Consider the following 15,033-nt stretch of genomic DNA (forward strand, 5'->3'; position numbering starts at 1 on the left):
AGGATGCTCTCTATGGTGCACGAGTAAAAGTTCCTGAGCACCTTGGAGGGCAGTTGGAAGTCTCTCAAGCGTCTGAGGTGGTAGAGACGCTGTCGGGCCTTTTTCACCACGGTGTTGATGTGACAGGACCATGACAGGTCCTGCGTGATGTGAACTCCGAGGTATTTGAAGCTGTCCACTCTCTCCACTGGCACCAGTTTTCCAGATTCCTAATCTCCTTCAGGTAGGCCGTCTCGTTGTTATCAGAGATCAGGCCCACCACGACGGTGTCGTCAGCAAACTTGATGATGGTGGTGGAGCTGGTAGTGGCCACACAGTCATATGTGTACAAAGAGTACAGCAGGGGGCTCAGAACACACCCCTGGGGGGCTCCAGTGCTGAGAGTGGTGGAGGCTGAGACATGTCCGCCCATCCTTACTGCCTGTGGTCTGCCAGTTAGGAAGTTGGAGATCCACAGACACATAGATGAGCTGAGTCCCAGATGCTCCAGCTTGGTGGTGAGTGTGGAGGGAATTATGGTGTTAAATGCAGAGCTGTAGTCTATGAAGAGCATTTTAACATAATTCCCCCTTCTAGTTAGGAGTTAGGATATTAGGAAATTGCTGCGGTGCTTCAGTGCAAACATACTGTTATAAATTAAGCTTAAATAGACATGAAAATAAAAATAAGAATTAAAAGTGCTAAGTAGATAGATAGATATATACATGAGTGCAGGTGGTGATCAGTGCCAAACATGGAATGATGCAGTGAACACAGCGTAGGGCCATGTGTTAGTGGTGGGAACAGTCATATCCACTCACACTCACTGACTGTTTATTACTAATCACTGTGTAACTGCTGTGAATTCACAGTAACTGCCGTCTCCTTACAAATCTTCATTAGATTAACCACACTTATACAGACTGTATATAACTACCAACTCTCCAGCCATGTTGATGGATTGCCAATATTGGCTGGAAATATTCATTTCCAGGGAAAGGACACAGGCAGATGATGCTTACAGGATGTGATGTGACAACACTAATGAAATATTGATGTGTCATATTTGTCCAAGGCGTATTTCATTGTTATGGAAAAAGAGAATATCAAAATCATGATGACCAATTGGAGTGGTGATGTCTATGACTTTGTGTATATAATTTGGAATTTTGTACAAATGTAGGCCAATAAGGAATATATGATATCATTTCATTCATTTCAAAGGTTTATTTGCATGACGCACAAACAGACACAATTGAAAGGTACAAATGTGCATGACACGAATTCAAACGTGGTGCAGATGTGTGTCACAGGTTGATCTGGCTGTAGGCTGTGGCACTTGGCCAGAGGTGGCGCTGGTTGACTCGACTCCATGTTAGTGCACAAAGTAAACTGCTCGCTGTAGTTGTGAAGCAAAAACGCTGAAACCGGAGAAATAAAACGTGCGAGCGGAACGATAACGACGACAAGAGTCTCCCGATCGTTTACTCTTGCTGTCCTGTGAACAACATCGGCGTGGTGTTACTTGTTTGCTGTTTTCGCGATCGCGTCGCGCATGAGGATATCACCAGATAAACTCGCCACATTTTAAACATTTTGTTGTTCAACAGCATCAAGACTGACGGAGTGTGTTTGAGATAACCTCACAAGTGTCACAGATGACACATTTGGCGTTTTTTTGCTGGTTTGTCGGTAGCAGCTCCTGAAACGCAAGACTGCCACACATCTGTTCGACCAACGCCAGTTGATCTAAACGCCAGTAGATCTGGAACACCGGCGCGAAATTTGATTCCCTGGTAGCTGAATGCAGTTTACCGTTAGTGTATTAATGGTTTAATAAAATCACGTTTTTACATCCATTCCAAGGCCATTAACACACATGGGCAGCTGATAATAACGTTTAAAGGAAATATCTTGACGCCGCACTTGTTTAAAATATAACAAGGGTGTCGCAGCTGGGGTTTGATAGTCGCGTTTTAAGCAATGTGGGAACTTTTTCAGCATGTAATCTGAGCTTGTAATACGGTGTTATCACTATAAGTAATCGGTCTGAAAGAACAGACGGCAGAAACTGTCGGAAATCTGGAGAAAGGAGTCACCTTAGTAGTGAATATTAACACATTACAGCATTCTAGTCTTTTTTTTCTTCCAAACTTGAAAGGGCACAAAAGCATGCTCAGACTCTGCTCTCCTGTGTCCAGTAGTCCCAAACAAACATCTAAATTTAAAAATGAAAACTTTGCATATCGAGAGGATTCACTCTAAAGATTTGGTTTATTTTATTTAATTTACTGATTTTTTTTAAATGAATATTTCTTTGAACTGAAAGAAGTTGTACAAAAGGTTTTAATGTGTGTGATATACGGTTTTTACCCATGTAAAAATGTGGTGATAAATATCCTTACATTGAATTTAGAGTTTGTACTACCATTTATCTTGCAGACAATGAGGTTGATGGTGACACAGTTGACTGCGGTCTTACTGAGACTATGGTTGCATACCTTTTCCAAGGATCCTTCAAAAAGCAGGTTAAATTCAACCAGTTTGTGTCAAGGATGAAGGAATCTTCAGTCAGTCTGACTCTACAGACTGTCTCTCCAGAAGACTGGCAACCATCTACTTCGTCAACTTCAATAAGGTATTTTCTTATTTATAATGAAGTTAGTATGTCTGAAGCATACATGTTGGCCGTTATGCACTTTTAGGATTTAGTTAATATGATCATTGTTTCTACCATATGTATTGTTACTGTAGTGTTTTATACTTCAATTCATGCAATAAAAACAAACACTTAACTGTTTTCACAGCAATGAAAATACTTTGAGACTGCCAGCCTCTTTTGAAATTCCAAGATTTCCCAAAAATCTGCAACTAAAACTGGACAACAAAGAACCGTGCCATAAAAATCCAAGGGACAGACACACAATAATCAGAGTTCTATATGAAGCTGTGGCACAGTATACTATGTAAGTTAATCAGGGTAATGTTAGCTTGTTGCTTTAGAAAAAGCTGAATCTGTCATATTGAAAATAAACGCTACATTACTAAGAAACAATAACTAACACTTGATAAAGTTTGTTTGTCAGCAGTTGCTCTAACACTTCTGTTTCTTCTGATATTACAGGTATCCCACAAATTCTGAATATGTGCAAGCTGTGAAGACGCTGGTAACGAAGTATCCTTTCCTCAAGGATCATGAGGGAAATGGTTATGTAAGTTAAATTTAAAATTAGCATAAGGTTCCTTCAAGATTACAAAGTAAAAGTGAAGCTTTTTTCGATCTTGTTTTGTTAGTAAGACAATCTGTAGCCTCTCAGTAGGTTTGTATGAAGTATGTGTTACGTAAGGCCCAAAATGGCCTCCGTACAAGAAAGTAGTAGCTCTAATATTGACCAGTAACGAACCACCACACGCACACTGTAATGGGTTACACAAGATTTATTTGTTCTTTCTCCGGGTAAAACTACTGGCTGAAGACACAACTCTGGCCAGGAATCCAAGGCCCAAAGCCACCGCGGTCAGGGTTGTTAGCCTTTTCAGGCCTGACTTCGTTCGAGGCTGGGTCTCCAGATCACATCCTGGGAGCTGGAACTTCCCCAAAACTGGTCCAGTTTCCTTGTCAGGGGCACAGAGAGTCTCCAGTCCAGTGTTTGTTTTCCTGCCTTCCAGCACATCCACTCACATCCCAATAAGAATGAGTCCTCCCTCCAACATCCTCAGTTTATTTTAAAAGCAAAACCAGGCCAGGTTAAAAATCTTTTCCATTAAAATGTGCACACTTCATCCTGGATCTTCGAGGCTTCCCTGCTTCACCAGTGTCCTACTAAAAAAAACAACGACAACCCCTACTTCCTGTTTCCTCTCCCCTTTATAGAGAAGGGCTCCAATCCTCCCCAATCAGCTGCTCCCTGTATTCAACTCCAAATAGCTGGCAGCTGGACTAGAGTAGAATCTCCACTCCCACATGGGTGTGGCCCACACCTCACATCAAACACAAAAAAACACCAAAGCATGCAATTAATACAAAACAAAATCTAAAGAAATGCCAACCCAAAAGCTTAGTGGGGGATTCTCTCCATCCTTTTCCACCATGCTATACTCTGTAACATATGTTTACTGATTCTTTGTTGGGTGTATTTTGTGTAGATTGTTTTTACAGTAACTTATGTTTCTGTTCAACAAGCACACATGGCATATGTCTTTGAGACGTAAATTCAAATCAGAGCGGGCACCACTAGTCGACAGTGAGGCAGTGAGGCGTTGTAAGGAGAAGTTTGGTTCTACGAGGAGAGGGCAGCCTAATAAATGTCAACGAACAAGTCAGAGAAATGTTTGTCAGGTTGGTGTGAGGGACACCTTGAGCTATAAAATGTTCTTGCCTCTGTTATTACATCTAAAACTAAGGATTAGGGATGCAACTGTACCTTTTTTCAAACCGAAACAATACCAATACTTGGATTAGAGCACTTGCTAATACAAAGTACCAGTGCTAATACTTCTACCTCACAAAAAATTATTAATTGGAAGGCGCTAAAAGAGGGTGAACTAGATTTAAAAAACAAAAACAAAAAAAACCCATTTTAAATATGACTCCAAAACTAAAATTTCAAGTTAACAATTAAGATTTTATGTGAAATTATTTCAGAGTTTCCATATTTTAAATATTGGTTCATGGTATCGGTTAACTTTAACCGATACGAGTTCTTTGTGATGCACAGATCGTGTCAGCTCTAATTGTATATTTAGTCTTATGTTGGGTTTCTAATCTGTTTTGACTTTCTCTTCTCACTCTTGCTTTCTTTCAAGGGACCATGCGTCCAAGGAGAGGATTTATTATCCATAGACGCCCACTTAAAGGTCATACAGTGCCAATATCAGAAGATGCAACCAGATACCATGGTGGTTCATAACCGTATGCAGCAAACGTTTGCTTGGCGGCAGAAAGAAATTGCAAATGGTATGCCTGTGGAAGATGTGTTGAAGAAGTACCCCTTCTTAGGGATGCCTACTGGTGTAAGTCAGAAAGCTGAATTGAACTTGGAAATAGCTGTCACATTTAACATGTTTATAGTAGTATATTTTATTTGCCCTTGACCTTGCTTTCTTCATCTGTCCCTCTTTCCTTTTTTTGTATGTTCATGTAACTTCTTACAGTATTGTTGTTAAATTCTATAAAAAAAATAATTATGCAGCACCATACATAATTAATATCAACTTTAGATTATTTCATTTTCATACACTGTTATTTTGTACTGAAAATGAATTTTTTACTTGTAGCTGTGCAACGAACTCAGGTGGATCCAACCAACAACGGGTAATGTAAGCCAGCGAAGGTGATTGGCCTTACACGAGGGAAAACCCCACTCTACCAGCTCTACCTTGATGCAAGAGAGGAGGCTCTCACTGATGACCTACCAGGTATTTGCTTTTTTTTTTTAACTTCAAGGCTTCCATTTTATATAATTTTTATAGGTAACTGGAAATGCCAGATAAAATGCATGGGTGATCTTGTGTTTTGTTGTTTTTTTGGCAGATCTTGACACAAGGGCTGCACTTTTATTCCTGCCATACGTCTTCAAGGAGAAACTGGATCTCTTTGTCATACTTGGAGAGGTGTGTGTATTAAAATATTTAGTCTATATAAAAGGAAAACAAATGTATCTTTTGTTAAGAGACTAAGATATTGCTTTCCTCTACCTTCTCTTTTGACTTCAAAGGTTCATCCGAAAACCCCCTATCCAACTGTTCAGCTACTTCATGAAGACTGGAAACCAGTGTTCTCCAGAAGCGCTCCAAACATTGTGAAGTTGGATGGCAGTGAAGTGTGCAGAAGCTCGTGTATTTTTGAAGGAATCATCTCTTATTTCTGCTTGTATTTTGTCTTCAACCTTGCTTATCCAAAACATCTGAAGAACACCCTGATTTTTCTCCAAAAGTACATTGTGAAAATAGATGAGGGTGAGGACCGGCCTCTGCCAATCACAGTCACCAGACAAATAAATCTTCTGTATTGACCACCATGCCTCAGCCATATCAGTGCTCCAAATGTGGCAGAAGAACCTTTAGTTTGACAAAGCTTATTCAGCACATAGGACTTATTCATTCCCATGATGCCAATTTTGATATAACCTGTGGACTCAGTGACTGCTGTTCTTCCTTCAAAAAATATGAATCTTTCAGACGACATGTGTATAGGAAACACAGAGAGCAAGTGTTGTGTCCCCATAAAGACTTAGATGAAAATGAGCAGGAGGTAGTCAGTCCACACCCAAATGAATTTGCAAATGACATAACTGAAAATATTGAAACCCCTCCATCCTGGGATGAATTTTTGATAAATTTCAGAGACAATCTTTTCAAGTTCATTCTTAAGTGCAGAGAGAAAAATTCTTTACCGGTCTCTGTTCAGGAAGAAATTGTGGAAGACGTAAATTTTCTGATGTGTTTTTTCAAGGAGAACTACGATGCTTTTATAGCATATCATTTAGAGAAAATGGGTCTTGACGTGTCTTTGTGTCCAGAGGTTAAAAATGTCCTGCATTCAAATGAATTTTTTGAGAAGGCTTCAACAGCTATTCGATCTCCTTATTTAGTCAAAGAACATTGCAAATCAAAGATCAACATGACAGAGCCTGTTCATTGCAAATTAAGAGACTCTGTGGGTCATACAGTTAGCTCGTATTCATATGTGCCTGTTGATAAGGTGCTAAAAAATTATCTTTCTCATGAAGACATAAAAGATCACATTTTTTCAAGTGGCAATTCGGAAACTGATGAATTTCTAACAGATTACTCTGATGGAGAAATCTTCAGACATCATCAATTCTTCAAGGATAACCCAAATGCACTGCGACTCCATTTTTATGAGGATGAATTTGAAGTACTTAATCCTCTAGGATCTAAATGATCCAAACACAAACTTAGTGCATTTTATTACACTGTAGGCAATTTGGACAAAAGGTACACTTCTCAGCAGAGGCACATTCATCTAGCGTTATTGGTACGCTATTCTTTCGTTAAGCGGTGTGGTTGGCATGTTATCCTTAAACCTTTGCTTGATGATTTGGAAAAACTTTCCACTGATGGCTTTACTTTTACCATTGATAAAACTGAACACACTATTCATGCTGCTCTTGCAACTTTATCTTGTGATAATTTATCAGCTCACATGATTGGTGGTTTTTCTATGTCATTTAACACTGGTAGAATTTGTCGGTATTGCATGGCTTCTTATGAAGATATGAAACAATCCTTTGAGGAAGAAAGCTTTGTTTTAAGAACATCAGAGGTTCACCAGTATCATCTTGCACGAATCCAAGAATTTCCGGATGATAAAACAATATATGGTGTAAATAGTTCATGTCCTTTTGACAGACTGAGTTATTTCAGTGTTACACAAGCTTTACCACCTGATGTAATGCATGATCTGTTGGAAGGTGTAGTTCCTCTAGTTATGAAACTAGTGATTTGTAAAGCCCACACTGAGAAGCATATTACAATTAGAGAGATCAATGAAGAATTGCAAAAAATGCCCATTGGTCAGAATGACAAAACAAACAAACCAGTACAGTTATCAGAAAGACTACAGAGTGTTGGTATTGTTGGATCAGCATCTCAAAAGTGGTGCCTGTTCAGATTGCTGCCATTTCTGATGGCAGACCGTGTGCCACCTAATTGTAAATATTGGCATGTTTTTCTTCTATGTCGTGAAATAACAGAGATTGTAATGGCTAAAAAAGTGCGAAAAGAGAATATTTTATTGTTGAAGTTGCTTGTCCATGAGTTTCTCACAAAACTGAAAAGTGTATTTGGGGATGTAATTACACCAAAGTGTCATTATTTAATCCACTATGCAAGACTGATTGAAATGTTCGGCCCTCTACGTTTGTTATGGTGTATGAGATTTGAAAGTAAGCACCAGTATTTCAAAACGTTGTCCCGCAATTGTAGAAATTTTATGAACATTGCTACAACTTTGAGCAACAGACATCAGTTCAGACAGTGCTGGGAGTTTTCTAACAAAAGTTTACTTGGTGAATTTGAAAATGTTTTTGGAAAAAGTGTGACTACACCATTTTTGTCATTACCACTGGAACTGCAACAAGCACTGACAGTCTATTGTGGCTTTTCTGAAGTTGATAGTGCTAAGAAAGCTTTCCAGCGTGTGTCAGAAGTAATTGTGAACAGTGTCAAATACTGTGTAAGAGATGTGTTTGTCATTGATGTACTGCATTCAGAGAAGATTCCTCTGTTCTGGCAAATTAAGTACATATTTAATATTGACACAATGTGGGTCTTTTGTGGAAAAATTCTCATTCCTCTGTTATATGACAACCATTTTCATTCATACAGTGTTAGAGTTGATAGTGAATGGACGTTGCTAAAACCTGGACAGGAAATTGATGTTGCAGCTTATGACACATACTCTGTTGATAACAGTTTGTATGTAACAGTTAAGCAATGTATTTAAGAAGGTAATAAATGTGACAAGTATTTTTGACTTTGTATCTTCAATTTTTCAAATCTTGAGAGGAAAAATGTAGGAAATCTGTGTTTAGATACTGAACCTTTAGAAAGACATTTTTGTACTCCTTTTAAGGGTTCTTTTTTGTACTTTATACTAAGGGTACAACTTTGCCCTTTAAAGTACAGGTTTGACATGTAAAAGGTACAAATTACAAGGGTACAAATCAGTACCCACAGTTTAGGGTACAGAACGGTACCTTAGAGGGTACCACCCCAGTGACAAGCCATTGTACCCCTATAGGTACATTTCTGTACTTTAATTTCTGAGTGTGAATGATTGATGAAGTTGAAAAGCTTAAAACTGAGCTTGACTAGGCCTTCCCCAGAGTCTCCATCAACACCACCTTTCCTCAATTCTTATGATGTATTACCACCAATTGGAATAGGCCATTAGAAGTATACTTCATCTTGTCTCCCTCTATTCTCTTTCCATCACCCCCAACCGGTCGCAGCAGATGGCCGCCCCTTCTTGAGCCTGGTTCTGCCGGAGGTTTCTTCCTAAAGGGAGTTTTTCCTCCCCACTGTCGCCCAGTGCTTGCTCAAAGGGGATCTTTGGATTGTTGGGGTTTTCTGGCTTTTTCTGTAGTGTTTTCACCTTACAGTATAAAGCAGCTTGAGGAGACTGTTGTTTTGCCATGATGCAATATAGTATTAAATATTACTAAATTTTATAAACATCTATTATAGCATGTAAGCCACATGTAATCACTAAAATTTGTATTTTGGGTACAATAAGAGAGTTTCAGATGTAATGCTGTTTTGTTTAAATTTCACCAACTTGCTGATGCCCACGGTTGTGAGTGCAGCTTCTTACTGTACATGGGTGGATGGTTGTAAATCACATCACAGATGCCAAAAACCTCTCAAACCAAGCCCTCTTGCCGGTGATGCTGTGCGCAACCTCGTGACAACCACATGACTGATACTAACTCCTGAGCTGACTGTATGCTAACATGCGCCACAAATAAGGGTCATATTTGGATTTAAAACAATCACCGAGAAGCTTCCACTGAATGCTACTTTCCCCTGCATGACACTGAAATCATTAACACATACTAACCCTCCATACCCTGTAGGAAACTCACTTGCTTGGAATAACATTTCAACAGGGAAAGAGTTGAGAGCAAATGTCCTTCTCTTGAACCTTCTGTCAGTCAGACAAGTGTAGCTTGGGCTTTTCTTTGCACAGGACAGGATTAACAATGGCGACATAAACGAGCTAAGGAAGCATAGAAACTGCAGAAAGGGCGTATGGCTCCTGTGTCAGTGAATCCAAACTACCTCTATGTTTGAACAAATCCAGTTACACAGCTCAAGAAAATATTACTCTAACGGAAGAAAAAGGCAGTATGTGTCTCAGTAGTACTAAAAAGCTATTATATCAAAACGTAAAGGGAAAACAGTTTGATGAGCTGTATAGTGAACTGAAACTGAAACAAAACGAAGCCTATCATTAGGAATACTGACTTTTTACAACTTCAGTTCTTTTTTCACTCAGTAGGTAAGAGATAAGATAAGATAAGATAGAACTTTATTAATCCCTCGGGTGGGTTCCTCTGGGAAATTCGACTTCCAAAAAGCACAGCAACGACCGAAGTTACAGTTACAGAATTGTTATATATATATATATATATATACACACACACACACACACACACACACACACACACACACACACACACACACACACACACACACACACACACACACACACATATATAAATACAGAGACAAATATAAATAAAATATACAAAGGGGATAAATAGAATAAATAGGAATAAAAAATAAAAATACAAGTGAATTGCACATTTCAAGTATTGAGTCTATTGCACTGTTGACTATTTACAAAAAGTATTGCACAAGGTATTGTACAGTGAGGTGAAGAGGCACTACAGCTTAGTTGTTCCCCCCTCCTTTGTCCTCCTGTTTCCCCTCCCTCTCGCCTCCCAAGAGGAGTTAAACAGTTTGATGGCGTGTGGGACAAAGGAGTTTTTAAGTCTGTTAGTTCTTGTCTTGGGGAGAAGCAACCTGTCACTGAACAGACTCTTCTGATTGTTTATGGCCGTGTGCAGAGGATGCCCAGCATTGTTCATAATGTCCATCAGTTTCTTTAGGTGGCAGCAAACTACAAACAATGGTTGCATTTTACACTCATCCGTTTTCATTAGAGGCAGAACCCAGAAGCACATCCAGGTTTAGGTCTACTGCTTGGTGCTACACAGAAACAGGCTGAACAGACTGGAACTCACATGAATTTGGACGAATCGAAGTAAGAACGTCACTTCTGCTCAATTGAATTGATTATCATGACCCTCACTAATAGCCACCTTAATAAGTTAAGAGCAATGTGCCAAAGTAGTATAAATATTTTAACTTTTGGAAAATCCAGCAGGTTGATTAAGTGATTTCACATCATGTGTTCAAACGGCTTGTCAGTTTTTAATATATCCCATGTGCGCATACTTAAGCTTTAAAAAAATACAGTCCAATGACCTGATAGATGTTTGCTGAACATTGTGGTTTACATCAGCACTTAAATTAAATCATAAAGAACCTGTTTTGTGTGGGCTGTTCGATACCATGAAGCAAGACCTCTGAACATCTCACTTTTTACACACAAACACACGCATCCAAGCAAACAGTGTTTTATGTGCTGTCGTCTAAAATATTATAAATTTGCCTAAAATAGAAGTGTTTAAAACTTCTATACAGATCCTGTGCAGCTGCAAAGCAAAAATAAAAAACTCCCTCCAGGCAGAAGCGGCCATTTTCGTATGTGGGGAAAACCCCCACAAAAACAGAGGGGACAGGCTGGCACCAGAACACCATGGATGTGCCCCGAGATGAGTGTGAAAATGTGATTATCAACAAGCCCACCTGGGCTTCAGGTAGGCCGCACGCTTGTCCAGAGTTCACTTTGTCTTCAAGCGTTTTAATTTAAAACATCAACTGAGGCCTACCCCAAGCTAAAAGAAGCTAAACCTATACACCATGGACAGAGACAGTCTGATTGAGTTTTATTTTAGGCTGGGAATGAGCTACAAACGCATTTTGAAAAGCCTGGCAATGCAAGGAACCATCATTACGGAGAGACATTTAAACCGGATATTGAGAGCCAAGTCGCTTTACAGACGTAAGTACGACCTGGACGCCGGGATAGATTTTATTGTGAACCAACTGCAAGGGCCTGGGAAGGATCACGGTTATCGGTGGATGTTTACAAAGTGCAAACAACACGGCACTGCGATCAGGAAAGAAGACGTCAGGATCCTCATCTCTTTACTGGACCCATTAGGTTCCCAGGTTCGCCAGACCACACGTCTCAGAAGGAGGCAATATTTTGCTCAGGGGCCTAACTTTGTGTGGCACATAGACTCTTATGACAAACTAAAGCCATATGGGATATGTATTAATGGATGCATCGACGGTTTCTCACGCAACATCATTTGGCTGCGGGCCGCACACACTAACAGTGACCCAAAGGTTATCGGAGGTTACTTTGTGGAAGCAGTGGAGAGTCGTGGGGTTGGCCTACCCCAAGCTAAAAGAAGGCAGATTATGTTCTCAGATAAAGCAAGCAATGAGGGCGAAGCAGAGAAAGTACCTGCACAATACATTCACATAAATCAAAATGGAATTTCTTTGAGGACACAAACATCTGGGGAGTAAACAGCTGTTTCAATACCTAATCACAGATGATGAGGACGAAGTCGAAGTCCTGCAAGGACTGCTGGAAACAGCAAAAGAAAAGGTGGTACGTCAGGAATTTCACAACAGCCAAGTTGTTGAATTATTATTGAAACGCCACAAAGAGGAAAAAAATAAGATGCAGCAATTTTACGAGGAAAATACTAAAAAAAACTCGAAGACAAAGCCAATGCTGCAGACAGAAAGTTAGAAGAGGTCATGGAAATGTATGATTCCAAAATAGAAAAGCTTGAGAGAACAGTAAAAAATAGTAGAGGTGTGGCCGTCAATGCGGTTAAAGAACGCGAGGAACAACATCAATCCTCGCAGTGTTGGATTGAGGGTCTTCTGACACGTAATACAAAGTTACAGGACGAAAATGAATTGATGGATAAAACCGTGAAAGAATTAACAGACGAGAAAGATCAAATGGGCAAAGTAATAGACAACCAAAAGGCCCAGAATATGGAGATCAAACGGAAATGTCAGAGTAATATTAGAGCTCTGGCCTTTGAAAAGAAAATGAAGGCTATGGTCGAAGATGAAGTTGATTCTTTGAAAAAGAAAAATGAAGACCTAAAAAAGGCCCTAAGCACAGAGCAGGAAAACCACAGAAAGACAGCAGTGGACAGGTATAAAGTAAAAACGGCACACAATCAGGCACTGGCTGAAAAGATCTCACTGGAAGAGCAACTGCGCGCCACAAAAAAGCAAACAGAAATATTCACACAAAAAACGAATTGCCTGGAAAAGAAAAAGCGCCACTTCCAAGAGGAATTGTACCAGTGCGTTTTGTCCTTTGAAAAGGCATTTCCACATGCAGGTCACTTCAGAGAAAAAGAAAAGGTGGAATTTAGGGATATATTCCACAACTTGAAAAAGAAATACGTAGACGGTGTGGAAGGCATCCCCTTTGTTGGAACAACGAAGGAGTTTCTTGAAAAACAGCTGAACTGTCTACGTACCAGATGCAAGGATCTAGATGCAGCTTTACTAGATAAAACACGGGAGCTGGAATCATTTAAAAAGCAGTACAATGATATGGTAAAGTCTTCCGAATACGCTTTATTCAAACAAAAACAGGAGCTCATTGGACCAGTGAACCAGATGATCAGAAAAGCTGGCAATGAAGAAAAAGAGATAGGTCATCTAAAATCTAGAGTGAAAGACGTTCAACTCCAGCTTAAATTAGAAAAACAGAAAGGACAAAAGCTCGCACCGTTGGTCCATAGAGGCGTGATGGGGAGATGTTATGGGGAGACTCCGACTTCGTCTCAGATCTTTCCACAGATTAAACCTCGTCCACCTCCAGTGCAAACTAAATTTATTCAAGTGGCTCCAAAACACCCTGGCAGACGAAGGCCTTCCCCAGAGTCTCCATTCCTCAATTCTTATGATGTATTACCACCAATTGGAATAGGCCATTAGAAGTATACTTCATCTTGTCTCCCTCTATTCTCTTTCCATCACCCCCAACCGGTCGCAGCAGATGGCCGCCCCTTCTTGAGCCTGGTTCTGCTGGAGGTTTCTTCCTAAAGGGAGTTTTTCCTCCCCACTGTCGCCCAGTGCTTGCTCAAAGGGGATCTTTGGATTGTTGGGGTTTTCTGGCTTTTTCTGTAGTGTTTTCACCTTACAGTATAAAGCAGCTTGAGGAGACTGTTGTTTTGCCATGATGCAATATAGTATTAAATATGACTACATTTTAAAAACATCTATTATAGCATCAAAGTAAAACAAAAAAACTAAATGAAATGAATCAAAATGTCTAATCTGGCAAAACAAGAAAAGAAAAAAGGTTTCACCTTTAAATAAAAATCCAAATCACAAACACATTCTGATTTTTGTTGTGTGTGTTTTTTTGTGTGTGTTGTCACGTATAAAATCGTTGCACTCTGTCTCGGTGTCTGCCCGGCCGGCTCCGCAAGGCTACATATGTTTATTGTGTTGCTGCTTTCTTCCACTCGTCATTCTGCCTGGGCGGAGCTCAGGCCCACGCACCTGTCTGCAATTACGCTGCAACGTGTCCTGTCTGTATGGAGACTGAGAGCTGCCAGAGTAATAATGTAGATACAGGCCTCTTTCTCCTTCTGCTGCTGTTCATGCTTTTATTCCATTGATGTTGCTATCATTTGTAAATATATTTATTTGCTCTTATTTTATCAATTTACTGTCGTTCATGTATTTAATCTTCTTTGTATTTAAATATGATTTTTTTTTAAGTAATGCCGCGAGATGGACAGTTAAATAAAGGTTTCATTGAATTAAAAAAAAGATTTAAAGATGACTGGTGGCGGAAGCAGAGCACAGACTGTCTGTGAGAATCTATCGCCATCGTGTGGTGCAGAGATATATTGCCATTGAATTTAGACAACGAAAGCTTGGCTCACAGAGCAGCTGCAACACGAACAAAAAACATTAAATAGCAACATGATATATTATATTATATTATATTATATTATATTATATTATATTATATTTATAGCTGTCGAAATTAACGCGTTAATTGCGATAATTAAATTTTGGAATTAATTACGTTAGAATATTTAACTATTTAGCGCAACACGCAGATAAGTCGCTCCCATAATTCCACTTGATTTGTTTACCGCGCCACTGAAAATGGAGAAGCAGGAAGCGGATGGCCTTCTGGATGGGGAATTTAAATACAAGAAGAACATAGATGGGACAATAAACAAACGCGTTGTAATTTGCACTCACTGTAGTAAAGAGTTTCAATTTCACCGTTCAAATTCGACCTTAAAATACCACCTTAATGCCAAACACGCGCTTGTCGGGGCAGCAGCTTCACCCGGCCTGCGTCAGACCACTCTTAGTGAACGCAGG

At 39.7% G+C, this 15,033-nt stretch overlaps 1 pseudogene across 1 annotated transcript; it reads left to right on the plus strand.

The window, feature by feature from the left end:
• The first annotated feature begins 1,978 nt into the window (after window positions 1-1,978).
• On the plus strand, window positions 1,979-8,479 carry LOC113022046 (sterile alpha motif domain-containing protein 3-like; annotated as a pseudogene). Its single transcript, XR_013908567.1, has 8 exons — window positions 1,979-2,617; window positions 2,787-2,945; window positions 3,104-3,191; window positions 4,163-4,318; window positions 4,786-4,992; window positions 5,257-5,397; window positions 5,513-5,592; window positions 5,697-8,479. The product of XR_013908567.1 is annotated as a sterile alpha motif domain-containing protein 3-like (transcript).
• The last annotated feature ends 6,554 nt before the right edge of the window (window positions 8,480-15,033 follow it).

This window comes from Astatotilapia calliptera, chromosome 4 (genome assembly GCF_964374335.1).
Source record: "Astatotilapia calliptera chromosome 4, fAstCal68.1, whole genome shotgun sequence".
Taxonomy (NCBI): domain Eukaryota; kingdom Metazoa; phylum Chordata; class Actinopteri; order Cichliformes; family Cichlidae; genus Astatotilapia; species Astatotilapia calliptera.